Source organism: Peromyscus maniculatus, chromosome 16 (assembly GCF_049852395.1).
Source record: "Peromyscus maniculatus bairdii isolate BWxNUB_F1_BW_parent chromosome 16, HU_Pman_BW_mat_3.1, whole genome shotgun sequence".
Classification (NCBI taxonomy): domain Eukaryota; kingdom Metazoa; phylum Chordata; class Mammalia; order Rodentia; family Cricetidae; genus Peromyscus; species Peromyscus maniculatus.
The window spans coordinates 45,188,714-45,210,409 of record NC_134867.1 but is presented as its reverse complement, the minus strand read 5'-3'; the positions used below and the strand labels follow the sequence as shown (position 1 = coordinate 45,210,409).

Sequence of the window (21,696 nt, the reverse complement as noted above, 5' to 3'; positions counted from 1 at the left end):
AATCCCCAGGTTTTTTTTTTTAAATGCAACGTCTTGTTGGAGGTGCTAAGTAGGATCCCAGACATATTAATTGAATCTCATAATCGCCAGGAGATTAACACGCTGTTGTATAAAAATCATTGTGTGAGGAGTACTTTCTGGATGGCACCAAATTTGAATTTTTATAGCGTTAATCCAAACTTGACACTTGATCTATTTGTGTGGCTCAAACACACGTGCTTTGCTTCGTATATGGATTAGATGCACCTAGTTTGGAGGGTATACTCTGTATGCTGTAGAGAGATCATGTGTCTTCATGGAACGACCCTACAGATATCATGAGAGCAGGAGAAAATGTCTTTACAACTCTGAGCTCAGAAGTCGGCTTCCTGGAGGGAAATCTTCAAATAAATTTAATCCTGCAGTAGAACTTAGAATTATAATTTGAGATGTTCTTAAAAGTCTTATTTAAGGATGTTTTAAGTGATGTATTTAAACATCTTCATTTATTTATACAAAGAATTTGCTGTCTACTGTCTACTTTTCCCTGTGAACTGTGCAGTCAAGGGCTGAGTTTGCCCTGTTCCTTCCTGTATATCCAGTGCCTAGAACCCCACCGCCTCACCCCGAGTTCTGGCTCCGTGCACAGGTGCTGGATGGAGGGAGCGATTGGAGGAAAATGTCCCGGTCATCTCTCAGATTTCAGATGTGTTTCACATGCCTGGCCAACTTCCAGCATTCTCTTTGTCGAGTGCTTTAAATTCAGCAACAATGAGACAATACTTGAAGCTTCAGAAAAATGAAACGCAAGCACAATAGGTGCACGGTAAATGTTTATTAAATCGAAGTGTTGAAAGACACAGGACGCTTGGCAACTGTGCAGGCCTGGTGCTCTAGTTGCTGCTGTTTTCGCCGTTTACAAATGCTTTTCATCGAATGAGAGTCATTTTTATCACATCACATTGCCCTATTGATTTACAAAAGAAGACATTTCAGGGGGGCAGCGTGCGTGGGCAGGGGGTAGGGGTGGGGCGCGAGTGGCAAGCAGTCCACTTGAACCAGGATAATTTTCACTAGTACTTAACCCTTAGTGTCTACATAACAGTGTGAGATCCGAAGCGCACTTAAGCGTTTTAACATGAGCACGGTGGCGGCGGCGGCGGCGGCGGCGGCGGCGGCGGCGGCGGCGGCGGCGGCGCACGCCTTTAATCCCAACACTCAGGAGGCAGAGGCAGAGGCAGGGGAATCTCTGTGAGTTCGAGACCAAGCCTGGCCTACAGCGTGAGTTCCAGGACAGCCAGGACTGTTTCACAGAGAAACCCTGTCTCGAAAAACTGAAAAAAAAAAAAAGTTTAAACGTAATGCATATTTGACTTTTCATCTCTAACACGATTGCTGATATTGCATTTAAGTTTTTCTGGAAATCAGGATAATGGATTATGTCACAAGCTGTACTTCCAGTGCCCAGTAAAGTGCTTAACAGGGTAGGTTTCTCCTGTGTACCATCTGTACAACCACAGTGGACCCCAGGATCAAAATGGCCCTGGGTTTTGTCTTGGCTTAGTACATTATGTAGCTAATCTTGATGTTCCATCAGTACCTGTGACAAAATGAATGTCTGGCCCATAAGTCAGACATGTAAATGTCAATCCTGGTTTTGATTGTGACATTTCGCTCCTTCTGCTTTGCTGAGGTGCTGTGGAACAGAAATCAGGAATCTGTGTTTAAAGCTCCTCAGTGTCAGTGTAGTTGAAGTTGAACATACACAATCTTTTTTTTTTTTTTTTTTGTTTCCTTCTTTTTCTGGAGACAGGGTTTCTCTGTGTAGCCCTGGAACTCTCTCTCTGTAGACCAGGCTGGCCTAGAACTCACAGAGCTCTGTCTGTCTTTGCCTCCTGAGTGCTGGGATTAAAGGCGTGCGCCGCCGCCGCCGCCGCCGCCGCCGCCGCCGCCGCCGCCGCCGCCGCCTCCTCCTCCTCCTCCTCCTCCTCCTCCTCCTCCTCCTCCTCCTCCTCCACCACCACTTGGTAACAAGCACAGTGTTTGAGAGGAAATCCTTCTGTGAGGGGCTCATGACAGTCTCTTGGGGTTGGTGGCAGCTGCAGAGTGCAGGAGAGAGTAGCAGCAGGAATGGACATAGTCTGCACTAACTTCCTCTTCCTTCCTATTAACTTGTTGCTTTCCTATCCTCAGCTATCATTTTATAATTTTATAATGGTTGCTAAGTCACAAAATAGTTCTCCCTACTGGTGATGCTGATCATTGAGACTCATCAACCCGTCGACAATGAGTTATTGACTTGTTACTAGGAGCATGTTACGTATTGGCAGCATTTTAATCGACACACCCTGGTTTTCTGGAGAATGCTATGCATTATGTGCTCATGCGTGGATGGGACTTTCCTTTACAAATATATACTTAAGGAATTTAATTTCCATAATTCTTTCTGAGAGATAGCACTGTTGCCTGATAAGATTCAAAGTGGGAAAAGAGTGCCTGTCCCGGATTATGTTTCGGAGCTGGCCTGCCTCAGACTGAGTGCTGCCTGGGTACGTCTCCTCCTGTGATTTTGGGTAGGAGATGTCATTTTTTTAGCTTGAGTGTTCTGATCTGTAACATAGGCACACGGGTAAACTCCTAAAGACCCCTGAGCATTAAATGTATTGAAGTTCTTGGTCTTTAAAAAGCACACAGTGAAGGTGAGAAAAGGTTAGACAATTCACAATTCCAGTTCTTATTATTTAAAAAAATTTTAAATGATTTATTTGTTTGTGTTTGCATTTGTGTGTGCGTGCGTGTTGTGTGGTGTGGTGTGGTGGGTGGGTGGGTGCGTGCGTGCGTGCGTGCGTGCGTGCGTGCGTGCGTGTGTATGTGTGTGATGTGTGCGTAATATTTTTTAATACAGAGTTCCATTGTAGATGAGGCTGGCTTCAAGCTTTCTGTGTAGTGGAGACTGATGTTAAATTCCTGATCCTATAATTTCCGCCTCTGGAGTTCTGGGATTATGGTCTCTGGACAGTTCTCTGTATTTTCAAATCCCAGATGAGATCTTACATCATTACTCTCAGCATGGCTGAGGGAATGTACTGACTGGCATGCAAGAATAAGAATATTCTAGAATGAAAGCAAAAGTAGTGGGAAGGTGAGGGAGATGAAGGAGGCTAGAAGTTCTCTTCCCCTCTCCGCGGGTGTGATGAAATGGCTGTATCATCCTGGGACATCTGGACTTCGTGGTGGGGAGCAAGTATGGGATTATGGGAGAATTAGCTGTGTCTAAAGGACAAGTTGCAGACCATGATACATGGGTGTGTTAGCCGAGGCCAGATCATGAAGATGTGAACTCAGAGAGGTAGAGAGTTAACCAAGAATTTTAATGTGGAAACCATCGGAGTCAAGAGTTCCCTATGAGAGACTGTAAGCCCCTGTGGCAAGGATATTAAGGAGAGTTCAAGTCCGTGTCAGCATTGAAAAGGATTCAGTCTTTGGGAGATGACTTGCATTGATTTTTTTAAACTCTGTCATTTCCTGTTTATCATGAATGATTGCTTATGCCCCAAGTCTTGGTAGATAGAGGGAGACATTTAAATTAGATACCAAAGTGTGCGAAAGAGGACAAACTTCTAGAATTTCCAAAAGAAGTTTTACCAACGTTTCCTCTCAGTTTTTTTTATTGTAGGCTACAACCACCAGTTTCTGATTAGTTCATGGCCTGGCTTACTCATAATTTTCGGTATGAATGGGAGGGAGCGTATGTGCTGTAAATCATCACCACCACTGCAGAATTCCTTGGGATTTTTAACTCACGATGACTGAAAAAAAGCGTCAGGCACTTCGTGTGTTTATTGATTTTTCCTTAAGTTTAGTTATCTTCTATGTCAAATTCTTTGTCATGTGAGGAAGGCTGTTAAATCTGTTAAGTTGTTCAACCAAGGTGTCACAGCCTGTGGGTTTTAGGAGTTTGAGTTTTAAGCTCAGGTAGTCGGAATTTAAGACTAGGTTTCTTTTTCTGTAACCACATCACTTGCCTTCTTCTGGATCTGCTGTGTCAGTGGGTGAGGGAATATCTGAATTAGGGAGACAAGGTGGAGTAATATTGTCTTTAGCAAGAGTAAAAAATATCCGTTTAAAAAGTGGTCTTTCTGTTGATGAACATCCCCTTTATTTTTCTAAAAAAGGTTTCTTTTCTGTTACCACAAATAATCCAAGTTCTTTAGAACATGGCTTGACATATGAGATACTGGGAATTGCTTTCCTGGTGTTTGGAGAACTGTCAAATGAGTTATCCCTTTTGGTGCTGGTCATGGGTTCTTGGTTACTGGTACTGGTACTGTTACTACAGCTGGTTATCTGGATGGAGTGGACTACCATTAGTATTGCCAGGAAGTCAAATGATGTGCCTCTCAGCTTGTGATGCAGGCCTGGGCGGATGCCAGTCCTGAACGTCTTGACCTTTGGGAGCTGAGACTTGGGAGATATCAAGATAACTAAGTGACAAATAAGTATCTGAACAGACAGAAAAGGACATTCTTCTTACTGTTTGTGGTTTTCTTTTGGGATGTAACTCTGACCTTCTGTATCACTTATATAAAATGGGGCTGGAGGAAAAGTTGTGTTTTCACAATAGACAATCATGTTACATTGTAGAACCAATTTTCTGTTGAAGAAGTACTTTTTTAAAAGTTACTTTATGTTCCAGGACTTAGCAGTGTCCTTAGAAAGCTTTGTGGACACACCCAGAACAGGGCGTTTTTTTTCAGCCTATTGTTATATTATTTGAATAGGTGGTTATTCCAGACCTGTCTGCCTCCCTTGGGGACATGGATTCTTGCACTTTACCATCAACCACTCCAGTTCAATGGTAGACTCATTTTCAGTTTATTGATAGGACTTGAGAGCACTACGTGTGCAAGGAACAGCCCTGTCAGGTGTGTTTATTTTCAATCAACTAAATAAAGTTACAGTTACCGATATTTTAAATGTTACTTTACTGGTCTCCCATAGTTAAGGTGTATTACATCTTAGTTTCCAGAGCTCAATGGATTTGAACATAGAGTTTATTTTGTAATGCACAAAATAAGAGCATATTTATATAAATGGGCCTTGGGATGGTGGGGAGCTGTTCCTAGTGCCTGCTGCATCAGGGTATGAGTTTCATAAAGAGCAATTTGATCTGCGAAAATAGGCCTGTGTATGAGATGACTGTGGACCTAGATTTGCATGAAGATATTTGTAGGCACTTCCTGGTTTAAGTTTGAGCTAGGGAGGTGGCATCTAAGTAAGATTCAGCTTTTAATTTTTAAAACACACTAATGAATCAAGGACTAGGATATACAAATCTCCGAAACCCGATGAAGAAGACAACTCTTTTGGGAAGAATACAGATGATTCCATGTTTTTACATACATAAATGACAGTTAATAATAATCTTTACTAATATTTCTTCTTCCCCTTATTTTGAGTTCGGTCTCATTAAAAAGGTTGAGGTGACTTGCCTCATAGATCTTTGTAGCTCTTAGAGGTTTGTTTTGTTCTTTTGAAGCTTCAGTGTATAAAACAGATGTTGAACCCACACTGGAATTAAGAAAGCCAGTGTGAGCCACTGAAAGTGTCATGAAGCTAGAGTGACAGGATAGATAGGGAAACCTAGAGCTGATCAAGATATTTAAGTCAAAGAACAGTGTGTTGCTGGGTGTGGTAGCACACAACTTGGAGGCAGAGGCAGGTAGGTTTCTGTGAGTTCAAGGCCAGCCTGGTCTACACAGTGAGTTCCAAGACAGCCAGAGCTCCATAGGGAGACTCTGTCTCAAAAACAAAAACAAACAAACAAACAAAAAACCTAACTTGACAACTTAAAAGTAATAGGGCAATATGTACTATGAAGCACTGCACAGATGTGTCAACTATCAGTATTTATGCAGTGGCAATGGTTTAATCTGAAACCTTAGGCTCTCCCAGCTGGGGTGCTTTTATGCCATCACCATAAATTATCAGAACCCTGTATCCATTTCTTTTAATAGTTTGGATATAAGAAAATGCATTTACGTGACTTGAGACTCTCTCACTCATTTCCTTGTATATTTGTGTAAATTATTATGAATGCGTTAGTTCCCCCCAAATCTAGAGAACACGCTGTTGTTCACTGGCCAATAAGAAATTGTTAGAGAGTGCTCTATTTTTACAGCGGCGCTTCAGGGTATCACGTTCTGAAGAGGTCAGCTGGGCATGACCTCATGGGCATGAGACAATTCTGAAAGAACCGCAGGCCTGCAGAGTCGCAGAGTGAATACAGAATGTCCAAGTGCCACCGCCGCCCCCGAGGCATCTCTGCCAATCATGCTGCTGTCGCTTTCGCAGAGCTGCATCGATACTAAGTACTGAGTCCAAAGATAAGAGGATCCTCCACCACTCCAGGAAATAAGACCCCGGAGGAGGCAGCCAGAAGACAGCGGCGGCATCTGCTGCTGTGAAGACCCTGGTTGCTGTCCCAAGGCTCACTCTGAGCTCACTGATTACAAAACTCAATGGGAAGTCTACGAGGAGGGGGGTGAAGGAAGCAGGTATTGAGACAGGAAGTCCCGAGACTGGTGGAGTGTAAATTCACCACTGATGCTGTCCTTGTTAAAACTGTAGGAAACATCATGGTTTTGTCAGTGTGTGAAGCTACGCTAGAAGAATTTGTTTGTTGGCCCCTGGGATGTGACTATTTGGGAGTGCAGCTTAGCTCTGCTGTTGTGACGTTGTGCTTCCTTGCGTCAGGGTTTGAGGCGCAAATACTGACACTTGTATTGCCGCTTCCAAATGTTATGTGAAATGGTTTCTAAGGTTCTTAACATCGCAGAATAAATACTCACGCGTGCAGAAATCCTTCAAATTCATGGTGTCTGCAAGTTTTATCTGGAGGTCTTTCACACACCCTGCTTCAGCAGTGGTGGCTTTCGTGGTTACTTTCCCAGTCGCTGCACCAAGGTCTCCATTTAGAAAAACTTTCAGTTGGGGTGGAGAAAGTAACTGCTTCATTTTGGTGACCCCCTTTTTCCACTGTAAGAATAGTCTGGTTTTCATGTTAAATAGATTAATAGTCCTGGAGGCAAAAGAATGATAGAACCAATAGTAGTACATCATGCAGAAAACTATTATTGTTTGACACTCACTTATATCTCTGGACTATAAGTATAAGAGTAGGAAAAATAATTGACTAATCAGGTTGAAGTTTTGAAATTGTGATGCAAATTAATAACTGTGGCTGTATAATTATTAACAATGCTGCATTGGAGAAGACACTTAAATCTAGCTAAATTACATAAAACTACTGCAAACAACACTGATTGTATATTCATTGTGCTATGGTAGGAGCTTCCTGGAAAATGAAAAGCAGGCCATACACATCTTTCTAAGGAGGGCATTTGCATCACAATGTAGACAGTTAGAAAGCAATGTCTTCTTTCAACACGTTCATTTTTACTATTCCTCAACTTTTTTTACAAGTGTTTGTGGAGTGTCTTTTCCATGCACTGATATAAGAATTGAATTTGTAAGTCTGTAAGACAAGGTAAGTCTGGTCCTGGTTTTAATACATGTTGGGGATACTCCTCTCTATTATTACAAGTTATGCTGAAGCCCAGTGATGGAAGTGAGTACAGTGGGTGATAGAACAGAGAATTAAGGACAGTGAGGTAAGGGTGAGGGGTGTGGTGATTGTACCAGGTTGACGGAAATGCTTGCACACTGGCTCTGCGGTGGATGGAATAACAGATGTAAGGCATATAGAAACATGGCTATGATCCGAGCACCTGGGACCAGGGGAGGTGAAGTTGGTTGGGTTGGTTCTATCCTGGCCTTCTCTCTGAAGGTTTCTATTGCTGTGAAGAGACACAGGAGCACAGCAACTCTCTAAGAGGAAAAACATGAAATTGGGGCAGGCTTACATTTTCAGAGGTTTAGTCCATTATCATCATGGTGGTGTTCAGGTAGACATGGTGCTGGAGAAGTAGCTGAGTGCCCTACATCTTGGATTGCAGACAACAGGAAATAGCCTCTCTCATTGGGTGTGGCTTCCATAGTGACACACTACCTCCAACAAGACCACAAGTACTCCAACAAGGCCACACCTCCTAATAGTGCCACTCCCTTTGGGGGCCATTTTCTTTCAAACCATCATACCTTGTAAACCCATGTTAGTATTTTGGTCTTTGCCCTAAAACAAATGGAAAGCCATAGAAGTAGTCTAAATGGGCATGGAAGCATCATACTTGCATTTTGAAATTTTCTTTGTAGATGGTATGAGGAATGTTTTCATATTGAATACGGAACTAGTCAAGGCCTTTGGAAGTCAGTGACTGGATTACTACACTGGATTAATCTACTGTGTAAACCTAATTAGACTAGTAGAGGAAAAGGATAGAGCAAGGTGGAGAGATAAGAGAAATTAGAGTGATTTGTAGAAGGAGAATCTTATAGGGCTTGATGGTGGGTTGGTTACGGAGAGAAATAGCCCTGAATGAACCATAGGATATTACAGTGGAAGGGGTAGAGATGTCACTCACTGAAAGGGGTAGAGATGTCACTCACTGGAAGGGGTAGAGATGTCACACACTGAAAGCAAAGCAGGCTGAGTGGCTTGCCTTCTGGCTTTGGTTTTGCCGGGTTTGAAGTGGTTTTGAATGACTGAGCCAGCAAGAAATCCAGTGTCAAGTGACCAGGCTGTAGGTAGGTACAGAAGAGAGGAAGGGTGGAGACCCAAATGTGGGAGCCAGCCGCTCATTGATGGTGGCAAATGGGAATTCGAGAAGCAGAAGAAAGGGTGTGGGGCTGGCCCTGAGGCGCCCCAGCTTTAAGGTTGGATGTGAGGTGAGGCCACAAGACCAATTAGGCAACACTGTCTAAAAAACAGCAGTGAAGAGGAGCCACTGTGGGCAGTATTTAAATGAGCAGAGACGTGTGCATTTGCTTACTAAGACCACTGAGATCTAGTGCCACAAACAAGGAACAATAGGTTTCCACTGGCTTCTTCTGGGGTCCGGACATGTGAAGTCAGGCTGTCAGCAGGTCTGAGGTCTTCTGAGGGCTGGGAGGAAGAGCCCATTCAAGAGCTTTCCCCCAGGTCCTGGTGACAGCTGGCAACCATGGGCATGTTTTGGCTTGTCATCACTCTAATTTCTGTCCCTGTCTTCACACAACATTCTCTCTGTGGGTCTCTGTCGTCTTCTAAGGACACCAGGCATGTTGGATTAACGGGCAGCCTCACTCCAATATGACATCATTTTAACTAATTGCATTTGCTGTGACTCTTATTTCTAAATAAGGTCACATTCTGGTGGAGTCTGGGCTCCTGACGTGTGTGTGTGTGTGTGTGTGTGTGTGTGTGTGTGTGTGTGTGTGTGTAAATATAAATATATAGATAGAGAGATAGATATAGCTTAATGTCTATAAAGAGAACTTAACATTCAATTTTGAGAGGATTTCTTCGTATTTAAGGCCTTCTGCGGCATGTAGCTTCAATAGAGGTACAGTTCCTATTCTTAGACAGTATGATTCTCCCCAGTAGGTTTAAAATTCAGTGTAATGTATAGCAATAGAAAGAAGACAAAATGGGAAGACAATAAAACAAAATTCTTTCTTTCCTTTCTTTTCTTCCTCCTCCTTCACAAGAGGGTGAAATTCAAACTGAGCCTTGGTGGGTATGGATGAGGACTTAAATTTCTGAGCAGTGGAGGTAGAGAGGGTATGGTCGAAGGAGAAAATTCATTCGGTTCTCAGTTATCTTTGGAAAGCTTCCTGTGGAACACGCAGTGTGCCAGGTGCTGGGGATTCATCATGTTGAGACATTCAGCTTCCCGACATCTTCTCTGCACCTACCACCATATTTTCCCCTTAAATCTGAGACCGGGTCTCAGAGTTTTCCAGACTGGCCTCCAACTCTTGGGCTTCGGTGATCTTCCTTCTGTAGCCTCAAGAGTCGCTAGGACTATAGGAATATACTGCCACTGTACCCTGGGTCAACCATCATTTTAATGCACAATTTATGAGTGAAAATAGGATTATCTCTTACAGTTGTGTCCATGTTCACAGCTGTTGGTTTAATAACAATAGTAACTAATAATAACTGAGCAGCTTATTCAAGGATGGCAATTCTAAATCTACAAATTTAATCTTTACTAAAACCTTATGATGTAGTTTCTCCTGTGTTTCATAGGGGCTAAAGTGCCATCAAAGGTGTTATTTGATGTAGCTTTAATGAGGAAGCATAAGGCTTGGGGTAAGTTGAAAGAAGCCATTGATACTAAGATGCAATGCTGATTTCAGAAATTTAACACATAGAAAAATACTTGTGTCTTAGAATAGGTGGTGTAAAACCGTAGTGGACAGTTGAAACACTGGAGACCCAAGGAGTCTAGGCAGGCTGTATAGGGTCAACATCCGTCTACAGCGGAGTACAGATTCTCATCCGAGGAGCTGCATCAGAGCTCAGTGCCTAACAATCTGTCCCTCACCCCGTGGAACTGCAAACACTGACAGTTCCTAGGAGCCTTTTCAAAACAGATACTGATACAAAGAGAAGTTTCACACCAGACACTGGGTGTTTGTTAGACAGTAATTCTTTTGGTGGGAGCATTGTTGGCCCAAGAGGTTTAGCTTCATTTAAACCACACACACACACACACACACACGCACACGCACGCACGCACGCACGCACGCACGCGCGCGCGCGCGCACACACACACACACACACACTACAGGCATGTGCGCGAGCACACGTATGTGTGTGTTTTGTGTCATTTTAGTAAAAAAAAAAATGATAAGATTCCTTATGACTTCTCAAACATGCGTAGTGTTATTTTCCTCTCCTTTTTCCTTCTGTGTTGACTTTCCTCAAAGTTCTCAATTAACACTCCCCCTGTCTCCCCCACCCCCCAACACATACACACACACACTCCAAAGATCCTAGCTACTTTCCTGGCTTCTGTGGTTACTCTAGGTGAAAGAGCCACAGGACCAGGAAATTTGCTATGAGATTTCACAGACTTCACAGGGAAGTTTCACCTGTGATTCCTCAGCAGTATGGTTGCCCCCAACAAGACCTGAATAAGTACAACGTCAGTAGACACACTAACACGGGGGTGGAGGGAGGGGGTGGTGGTATCCTAGACAGAGAACTAACTACAGGCAACCAAGGAGTGCCGAGCGTGGGAGCCGTCGTCTTCCTCAGAGATGAGCCCTGTAATTTGTGATCCAATACCATTTGGTCAGCCCTGAAATCACATACATCCAAAGAACACTAAATGGACTGAGTAGGTGGTATTTGTACATGTAACAATTAGAAAGGAAAATGAATTTGAGAGGGACGGGGCATGGGGGGAGTCAGAGGGAGGAACAAGAAGGGGGGAGATAATGGGATTATATTTTGATTTAAAAAAATGTGGATATTGAAGGCAAGCTAGTGTTTTAGTTTTTTTTTTTTTTTTTTTTCGAGACAGGGTTTCTCTGTGTAGCTCTGGCGCCTTTCCTGGAACTCACTCTGTAGCCCAGACTGGCCTCGAACTCACAGAGATCCACCTGCCTCCGCCTCCCGAGTGCTGTGATTAAAGGCGTGCGCCACCACCGCCCGGCCTGCAAAGCTAGTCTTAAGGGCTGTAATCGCACCAACTTTTGGGGCACAGTGCAGGTGTTGTGTGCAGGTGGGGCATTGCACCAGTGAGAGAGGCTGACGGACTTTGCCGGGTCCTTCGAGCCATCGACACTGTTCACAGTGAAGAAGGGCCCTGAGTAAGCCAAGAGATGCAGGTGTAGGTGGGGATGGGGCAAGAGTGGGTGACTTCTTGTGGAAAATGAGGTGTCTTCGAGCCCGGTCCGGGTTTCACTTCCTCTGGAGGCTGCACTTGGTCCCCTACCCCCGAGTCTTTATCTTCAATCTCTCAGCTGCCATCAGAGTGCCTGTCACTGTGTCGCTCTGGTTTTGTTTCCTGTGCAGTTTCCTTCTCTCGGGTCTTAGGTGACCCTGGAGGTATCGCTAGCCTCCAAGGCTGGTGGGAAACTGCCTGCGTGCACGGTGAAGCGCGGGAACATGCGTTCTGCTGGGCTGAATCAACAATAAGGAGTGAGGTGCAGTGGGTCAACTTACTCTTCCGTTTTCATACTTTCCATCCAGCAGCTCTCGATGTGGGGTTTTCCCCTCCCTGGGTTTAAAAATCAGATAATTGCTCATATTTCAGGTCCTTTGGATCTCTATCCAGCTGATATTATGAAGGGAATTTTCTCTTTCCGTGGTCTACAAGCAGCTCTTAGAGTGAAAGTCTTGTCTTCTGGGTCCTCAGGCTTGAGGTTTGAAGATGATGTAAGGGTCTGATTAAGAATCATATTGAAAACTGATCTTAATCTAAGAAGTTGGGTCCCATAGGGCACCAGGAACCCTGGTTCTGCCACCCTGCAGGGTAAGCGACCAATGCCATGTCATGGATGAGAGGACAGTACTTTTCTGATGGACGTGTGCTAAGTTCAATTTCCTCCTCACTTCTGAAATAACTTGATTGCTTCCTTTTTAAACATGTAAACCAAGCAGTGTTTCCACCTAAGCCATTGCCTTGTATAACAATCAACAAACTTCACCATGCCACCTAGGTGTCTCCCATCTGCAGCCTCCGGGCTTCTTGTGGCCCAGGATAGGTAGGAATACAGCCCAGCACAGATCTGTAGTCTGACTTGTTTTGGTTTGATTTTTGTCAACTGGACACACTAGAGTCACTTGCGAAGAGGAAACTTCAATTGAGGAATTGTCTCTGTCGCATTGGCCTATGGGTTTGTCTGTGGGATAGTTTCTGAATTGCTAATGTTAGAGGCCCAGACCACTGTGGGTGGTGCCCTCCGTAGGCTGTGGGTTCAGTCTGTAAGAAAAGTAGTTGAATAAGCCAGAGGAAGTGAGCCAGTAAGCCGTACTCCTCCATGGTTGCTACGTCAGTTCCTGTCTACAGGTTCCTACTTAAGTTCTTGCCCTGGTTTCCCTCCGTGATGGACTGGGATGTAGACATCTCAGTTGAAATAAAGCCTTTTCTCCCCAAATTACATTTGGTCAAAATGTTTATAACAGCAACAGAAAGCAAACCAAAGCATTTCTAAAAATATTGTGAGAATTGTGTGTGTGTGTGTGTGTGTGTGTGTGTGTGTGTGTGTGTGTGTGTGTAATAACTCAGTTGCACTGTTCTTGAGTATGGTCTCTGTGGATGATTACATCACGTGACAGTGTCTAACATTTAGGAAACCTTTCTTTTGTATCTATATTTTTATTTTGTAGGTTGTTCCCAGAATGGGCTCTAACTCATACTTATTGACTCCATAACATGTCCATGATAGAACTCAGTGCTTTGATAAGCCTCCACTGGCCATCCAGAACTAACTGTAGCAGGGAAGAGCAATGTTTATTCCTATGACATGGAGATGAAAATGACAACAGAAAGAGAATTGTCGTGACATAAAGGGACTGAGGAATTTCTGAGGAGAAAGACATGGTTTTCTTAGTAGCTTGGGAAGGCTTAGTGGGAAAGAGCGAAGTACATCCTTAGACATAAACAAAAAATGTTGTATATGTTTGGATCTGTAGCTGTTTTTCTAGAATGAAAGCCACTTCCAACAGCTTTCTGTGGTGATGGACATATCCTATATCTGCTCTGGTTGAGATGAGAACCACTGACCCCTTTTCAGGGCATTTGAAACATGTTTATCACCGCAATTGAGGAACTGCAGTTTACGTTTGATTCAATACTGTTTTAATTTTAAGATGTAAAGTCACCCAGCATTAGTGCCTGTCTTATTGGACTGCGTAACCAGATGAAAAATATGCAAAGGACTAAGCCAGTGCTATGAATTTGGCTAATTCTCTTGATCATAAATCATAGAGATTTTGATTGGCTCTTACTTTTCAGTATAGTTTGCTACAAATGCTATCATGGAAGCACCCATAGAAACAAATATGAAAATGCAGTGAGCTGTAAAGAAATGATATATGGTCTGTTAGGGACATCATCTACCTCTGTACAAGCACACAGTTCATACACACGAGCATCCCTGTGCACACACAGATGGGCAAGCTGACTCATGAAAGTATGGATGTGGATGCACCCTCTCTTACACTCTTTCTTGGCTTTCTAATATGGAGAAAGGGAGGAACAGGGTGGTTTTGGATGGTTTACTCTTTGGAAGGAGCGACAGTGACTTAATGCTTCTTCTACTGGGGAATAAATCAGGCTGGGCACAGAGTTCATAGTAGGAGGTAATTTCCAACCCTGACCTACAATGACTGACTCGAGTAAGGGTTTCAACTGCTTCCTAGTTTCTGTGCTATAGCCTGGGGGTCACAGTACTGCCTGTCTGCCTCAAAAGATAATGTATATTTATAACGCTTCTTTTTAGGGTGTTCTGTCTTAGCCAGTATCTTAGCTCCTTATAATCCTGCAGGACACTTCTTTTTCTCTTTGTGTTGACTGTGGTACCAAGAGACAGGGCTATACATATTTTCTCCTTGATCTTCAGTGTCCTCTGGCAATCTCCACATCTCTTCAAGACCCACTTGAAATTCACCCTCTTAAAATTCTACTCTAGTCTTGCCTAAGACACTTCCTTTCTGAGTCCCAACAGCGCTCTGCCAAGTTTTGACTGTGCGCCCCCCCCTGCAAATCCCCCCCCCCCCCCCGTGTGGATAAATCCAGCCATGCCTTGGAATACCCTGAAATGTTGCTTCTAGATGCTTTTAAGTTTTTTTTCTTATGTCTGTGCTTTGTGTTGTGCTCATTAGAATGGAAGCTCCTGGGGCGGAGGCTGACTTTGATCTTTATTTTCTTGAGCTTTTTAGAATTAATTTTAGCCAGTGGCGTGCAGAGAGTGGCCTTCCATGAAGGCTGCACAGTGATATTAAGCAGAGGACATGGGGATCCAGGGCTTAGATCAGGCATCTTCCCTAAGCTCTGGATGGCTGTTTAGATCAGAAGTTTCCAGCTGTGTGACGCCCAGCAGTCTCTAGAGGCGCTTCCAGGATTTAGGTGTGAAGGTTCAATAACACAAGTCATTTAGTGGGTTTGAGATGGGGTGCAAGGAACCAGGTAATGTGCATGCAGCTGCTTTGAGGGCTGCTCTTTGAGAAGTAGTGATCTGTATCTTGGGACATCACTTCTATCCTCCACCTGGGAATGGCTTTTGGTGGTAAGGAATATTGCTGTTAAAGAATGTCAGATTTTGGGGGTGTTGTTGCTGTTTTCTTCTTCTGGAAGCATATAGGAGAAGAGGTGGAGGTTTTTGTAGGAGAAACACCTGTTTAGCTGTGCATGGTGCCGTATGCTTGTGATCTCAGCGCTATGGAGGTAGAGGCAGGAGGATCAAAAATTCAATGCCGGTTTTAGCTATGTAGAGAGTTTGAGACCAGCCTGAGCTACATGAAACCCTGTCTCAAAACAAAACAAAACAACAACAACAAGGAACTCCAAACAAACCATCTGTTTAAATCATTATCATGTCAGCCAGTTTCAGCTGAACGTTGGGCTGTCCCATCAGAAAGGATGGGATGAGCATAGATGGTTTCTCAAACCACAGTGGTCTAAAGCACCCCTGAGCCTCCATTCAGTTTGTTTGTCCTACCTCCAGGACCGGTTTTCACAGGCTTCGTGATCGGATCCCCAAGGGACAATTAGGGAAGTTGATGGAAAGCACATGGAAAAGTGTGCCACTGGCAGCAGATTCTACGCTGGTTGCAAAAGTAACCACTGACGGTCAGAAAGTAAGAACCAACAAATCAGACAGAAGACATTGAGAAATCAGAAACCAGGCCTCTCGGAGGCAGAACAAACATGGACCCTAGGTGGAACAAGCGAAGAATGAAGGGACCAGCAGAAGCCTGGAGGTGCCCTTGAGTTGGTCCCACTAGCCACCAGTGATCTGTTGCTCTGTCCTCTCCTTGGATGCTGTATTTCCAGCGCTGTGTGGAGGTGTGGCTCATGGGAGTGGCTCTGTAGGAATCTTGTAGTAAATAGAGATAAACAACCAGGGAAGTAAACAAATAGATGGGCTGGAGATGGTCATCTGTGTCCACCTCAAAGACCCGGAGAAATTGCCGACTAACTAGATGGGCCAAGTACTTTTTCAACTGTAGTTTGTACAGTCTCAAATATTTTTGTACATGAATGTTTAGTACCTTGTTCATTCTTAGTTGCTCATTCATGATGTCCTTCTCCCACCTGCCTCTTTCATGTTTAGGCTGTCTTAAAATACATAGGATATATATTTTTTGGATTACAAATCTCCATGTATGTAGTTCTAATACTAAAGAGTTTTGAGTCATTTTTCAGTATACAGCATACTTACCTCACACAAACAACTTATTTTAAAGTCCTCAACAAAGTTCAGATAAGTTTTTTTTTTGCATATAGATCTGAAGAGGTCTCTTTTTACATAGCTAATGTTGGGTCATATTTTATGTGGCTAATTATCCTTTAATAGACCACAATGATTTCCCTGGAGCATGATACATCTATTAAAAGTAGATATTTTAGCATACATACTAATTAAGGAAATGCACACTAGTGCTAGCCCATACATAAGCTCCACATAGCAAAGAAAGTCAAGGCTGGCCTTGAATAGTTATGCTCAAGTGATCCACGGTCTCAGCCTCTTGAGTAACTGCGGCTACAGGTGTGTGCCACCACACCTGGCTGAAGAGTTGCTTCTAATAACTGTGTAAAATAGGCTAAGTTGCTTTGAGCTAAGCTGCCCATTGTTGTAGAATTGTGTTGTCAAGTGGTTCTAGAACTTGGAATTTATTTTAGTCAGAGAGAGGAAGGAAGAGGTGAGAAGTCTTTTACTGTAGGCATACATTAAGTGCTGGTGAAAAACCTGAAATAGGCAGAGTATTTTCCTTCCAGTTAACATCCTACCAATTAGACCTGAATCAGTTCGCTGGGCAGAAAGGGCCCAGTTAATTTGCTCTAGGTCTCACATTGTTGTATTTCATTTTGTTCAAAGCTACATGTTCAAACTTGCCTCATTCTTGAATCGTTTCTTTTCCTTTCTGATTAGAAACCACAGTCACATCTAAGAACAACTTAAATACCCAGTCTGATTCTTGCAATGGTCTAGAAATTTACGTAGAAAGACCAGCGACATTTGTGTTGTTTGTATTTGCAGGGAGTGTGCAAGCTAGTACCCGGGATGTATGCGCAAAGGAACTCAAGATGCTAAAAGACAGAATTGGAGGCATAACACAAGGGCAAGTTCATAGATAAAGATCAAGACCAGGTACCGGAAGGAAGCAGGGAAGATTCCGAGGAAGATAGAGGCCTTGAAGCACGGTTAACATCATTTTAAGGAAAAATGGGGCTGGAAGATGGCATTCCTGGGGGAGTGAATATTACAGACAAAATTAGGATCGCCTTACAGGGCCAAGTCAGAGCTGGCTATTGTTGAAGTTTTCAGAGCACCATTTCACACGGACTGTCCTATACATGATGGTCTCTGTAGTGAACAACATCGTGGTCCTCGATGAAAAGAAATGCACAGGACTTTGCCCAGGGAGTCATTTATAGCATAGGCTAGACCACTGACGGATCTTCAGGAAAGGTCATTAATGCCTCTGAACGTTGTGCTGCTAGGACCGGATTTCCTTGGGAAGAGAAATCTGAGGAAGATACTTCTGAATGACAGAGTGACTAGAAATTTCAGAAGAATAAGGATAAACTAGTAGTCCCCAGGAGAAAATGAATTGAGATGCTTCTAGGCTTCAGATGTGTTTAAAATGGTTCATTATAGCCATCCAAATAAAGTCTGGGTAGTGCATCAAACTGGAGCTCTCGGGGAGAATGCAGGACTTGTGCCAAACCAGACCTAGCATCAACTTTCACCTTAGTCTGTATTTTTTATTTCTGCCTTCCACAGAGGCCTCATTTCTCTGCTTTCTTGTATAATAATTAAACTATTAAATGAAGTCTCCAGCATCCAACTTTTACCCTGTGCGTCTGTCTCTGTCATCTGCTCTCCACCTGCGCGTTGGCAAACGTACATGTGTGGATTGGTCCTGGGCTTGGGTTCTCTCCCGTGTTGGTCACAGCTGTTTACTTTAGGTTTGTAGCTCCCTGTAGTTCTAGTGCATGAATCAGGAGCCCAAGAAGGAGGTTCATTAACACTGTAGTTGGAGCAGGATAGGGGCCAAGTAACAAGGGTACAAGGGTGGAATTCTGAAGATGAATGCAGGCATCCATCCATCCATCCATCCATCCATCCATCCATCCATCCATCCATCCATCCATCTATACATCCATGGTTTATTACATACTGCTGAGGTAAGGCACCTCTTCAATGTGGTTTTCCTATCGGATCCTCCTGTTATTGCCTCCGTCTTTCTTCTGTCAACCTTTTTGCAAAGGTTTACAATTTCTGCATGACAGCTGATTATCCCCAGGGGTAATAGCAAGGCCTCTGACAGTGTTAGCAGCAGCTGGTTTTATTTTTGGTTTTCGTCAGGTGTTTGTAAGATGAGAACTGCCTGTATTCAAACAATGTGATTTGGCGGTGTACATGACCTCGCGTGGAAGTAATGGATGTGGCAAAATAAGGGGATAGTATGAACAGTCTTGAACACACATTCTTCTAGAAACTTTAAAATCCTGGGTGTGGATGAATGCCTAAGAAGATGGTGGCTGTGCTGTGAACATCCGGTCTCATTTCAGGTAGATTGGAGTGTTGCTTGGTTTAGAGATCTGCTCATTGATGGATTCTGTTGTAGAACAGTCATGGTTTTATGGAATTTGCAGGCTGATTTTATTTTGGCACCTACCAGATCAGTGTAAGTCAGTTGTTCTTGCCAAGTTTGGAATTTCTGTCTCCAGCAGTAGTGTCGGATACAGAGAAGACCTGCCTTCTATCAATTTGATTTAGAAATTTTCTTCTATGTGCTAGTTCTTGCTCACCTATGTGCCTTTGAAATGGTTAACTGTAATCCTTACTTTCATCCTTGTGTTTGAAAACATTTACCTTTTTGCTGATTTCCGTATTTTAGTTTTAATGGCCACCCAAATTTGATTGAATACAATGTTCAAAGATTTCAAAATAAAGTCTCATTTCTGAACATTTTACTTTTCTCAAAAGTTTGCGAAATACAGGGAATGTTTTCTAATTACACACAATCCTTATCTTATTTCCAAGTATTTTTCCCGTTTTCATCAACATTGTATCAGAGTAAAAAAATTTCACCTCATCATTTTGCTTTGCATTAAAAAAGGCTGATGACTTTTCTTTATTAGTCATATTCGTTTTCCAATTTATTTACTTCTCAGTTACTTTCTCAGACATTTGTTTGAACTCTGTTTATTCCAAATATTCTTTAAATTATTTTTATTGCACCAGTTTACTGATTCTGTGTACGTGTGTGTGCACGCACGTGGATGTGCTGACACACACACAGACACACACGCATTATGATACAAGTGTGAAAGTCAGAGGACAACGGGTGGGAGTCGGTCCTCTCCTTCCACTTGGTCAGCCCTGGGGATCAAACACAGGTGACAATGCTTTAGCCCCTGAGCCATCCTGCTGACCCCTAGATATTAATTCTTAGTATTTGAACTTAGTTCTACTATTGATATGATGATTTTTTTCCTGTTATTCACAGGTTTTTATAGTGTTAGCTTGGTATTTGAGTAATTTGTCTAGGGCTAGCTTTTCATCAGTGTTTTCAGTGTTCTGTTTAGTCATAAAGGCAGTATGGGCCCGCCCCTGGTTGTCAGTATTTAAGTAGATACTTGGTCTTCTGTCAGAGTCATAGAATACCCATGCTATTCATTGGTGAATAATCATGATTTTACTATCTAGAGATGCTAATCAAGCATATAGTTACAGACTAAATGTAGAGTTATTGACTGAGTTTTGATAGTAGATGAAAAGTATATTCAAGAATTTCTGTATTAGACATGGGGGTGCATGCCACAGTCAGCACTCTAGAGGGTGAATTTCTGACCAGTTTGAGCTATATAGGGAGATCATACCTCAGCAAGACAAATAACAGAGGCCTCCATTTCTAACTATGGTGAATCTGACTGGTAAATTAGGAAATATACATTTTGCATTTATTCAGTGCTTAAAAGCAATTCATGTTTGGGAATTATTTTTTCCATGTGCTATTAAGCAATTAGGATACTACTTCTGAGGTTCAGATTCTATTATGTAAATGGGAAGTGCTTTTGGAATTTATAATGCACTTCAGCATTTTGTTTTTAATTGGTTCAGTTGATTTTTAAACAATCTTGTCAAAATAACCTGTTATCTGATAAATACAGTTTGTTGATATCTGAACACTATATTTCTCAACTCTGACTTAAGGATGAGAATTCGATATACTGTCCCATCTTTCATATCGAGAGGTCACATTTGAAAGGTAATGGAATATTGCTTTTCTTTAAGTAACTTTTAAAGGTGACCTTATTAAGACTATTACTAGCAAGCATGTAAAACCATCTACATGGTTATTGAGAATGTATAGCATAGTTGGTTTTGGTAATCATGAAGGAAGAGGAGTCCTGTTTACAGTGCATGTGACATACAGCCCACTTTTAACCCAGATCCAAAAATATGAAAACATGGATTACTTAGCTGATAAAGCATAGCACAAGGGTGTTGTGTAACGTGTCTGAAATACTTAGACTGAGCGGAGTTTGGGGATAGAGATAATAAACCACTTCTGTAGAATATTATAGGTATAGGTGATGCTTCCTGAGTGGAGTTTGGGGATGGAGATAATAAACCACGCCTACCGAGTATTATAGGTAGGGTTGGTGCTTACTTAGTAGTGGAAGCTTGAGAGTGAAGTTCTGCGTTCTTAAGTTCTTTTTCTCTTGGCTAAGAAAGGACTGCTCATTTCAGACCCTGGTCATGCACCCAGTTGCGCTTCATTGCCTTATTTTTGTTCAGAGGGACTATGTGAGGTAAAATCCCTATCAAGTTAGGATTTCTACCCTAGCATACTGATAGGAAGTTATTTATTTATTTTATTTTATTTTATTTTAGTGTGTGTGTGTGTGTGTGTGTGTGTGTGTGTGTGTGTGTGTGTGTGTGTAATGTGTGGACAGAAATATCCCATTTGTCTACTGTGTTTCTCATGAGCTTTATTTAGCTTTTCAGAGTTTGATGTTCTATTGTCCGCATTTCTAGGGAAAATACATATTGTAAGGGAAAGTGTATGTGATGCTGAAACCTTCTTCTCAGCCAGTTTTTTCAAAATGTTAGTTACTAAATTTTCTGAAAATGACTCCTAAGGGGATGGGTGAATATATTGAAGGTGATTAGTCCAACACATGAAAACCAGAAGTGGGGATGTATGTTTCTATTTCATTTATTGAATTTTCTCTGTCATTTGGGGCTGCTCGTCAAATATTAGTTGAAATTCAGGTAGGAGAGTGGAGTTTGTAAATCTACGAGTTACTGGAAATTCAGGTCTCATCCTGATGAAACATTTCGTATTTGTTTGTAGCTCTCAATGAGTGAGTTTGCCCTTAGTCTCATGGTGTAGCCCCATGCAGACATTCTCTCTGCTTCCTTACAGACAGAGCAAAATGACGGATGACTTTTGGGCCACTTCCCACGGAACAGGTCTTCCAGATTGCAGATTGCCGCTGTGATGTGCATTAGCCTTGGCGTTTCCTACTTCGTTTTGTTTCAGAAACACAGGGAGAGAAAAATCTATGGGAGGCGAGT

The 21,696-nt window shown here is 42.7% G+C and overlaps 1 protein-coding gene and 1 long non-coding RNA gene across 17 annotated transcripts in view; one reads left to right on the top strand and one right to left on the bottom strand.

Annotated features, from left to right (window-relative positions):
- Hivep2 (HIVEP zinc finger 2) overlaps window positions 1-21,696 on the top strand; it is a 192,543-nt gene that overhangs the window by 19,613 nt on the left and 151,234 nt on the right. For 2 of the 15 annotated variants that reach the window (XM_076552712.1, XM_076552717.1), the window contains exon 1: window positions 14,674-21,690. The exons of 12 other annotated variants lie outside the window; for them this stretch is intronic. The gene's annotated coding sequence lies outside the window, so the exon portion shown is untranslated. Of the gene's footprint in view, window positions 1-14,673; window positions 21,691-21,696 lie in introns of those variants that run through there. One more of the 15 variants, XM_076552713.1, reaches the window with a different exon arrangement.
- Window positions 680-16,687, bottom strand: LOC143268897 (uncharacterized). Of its 2 annotated transcripts, none has more exons than XR_013045082.1 (3): window positions 16,518-16,687; window positions 6,831-7,060; window positions 680-946 (listed from the first exon to the last, which is right to left on the bottom strand). It is a non-coding gene; the product is annotated as an uncharacterized LOC143268897 (long non-coding RNA). The 2 variants fall into 2 exon arrangements; XR_013045083.1 differs by lacking the exon at window positions 16,518-16,687 and adding an exon at window positions 8,548-8,682.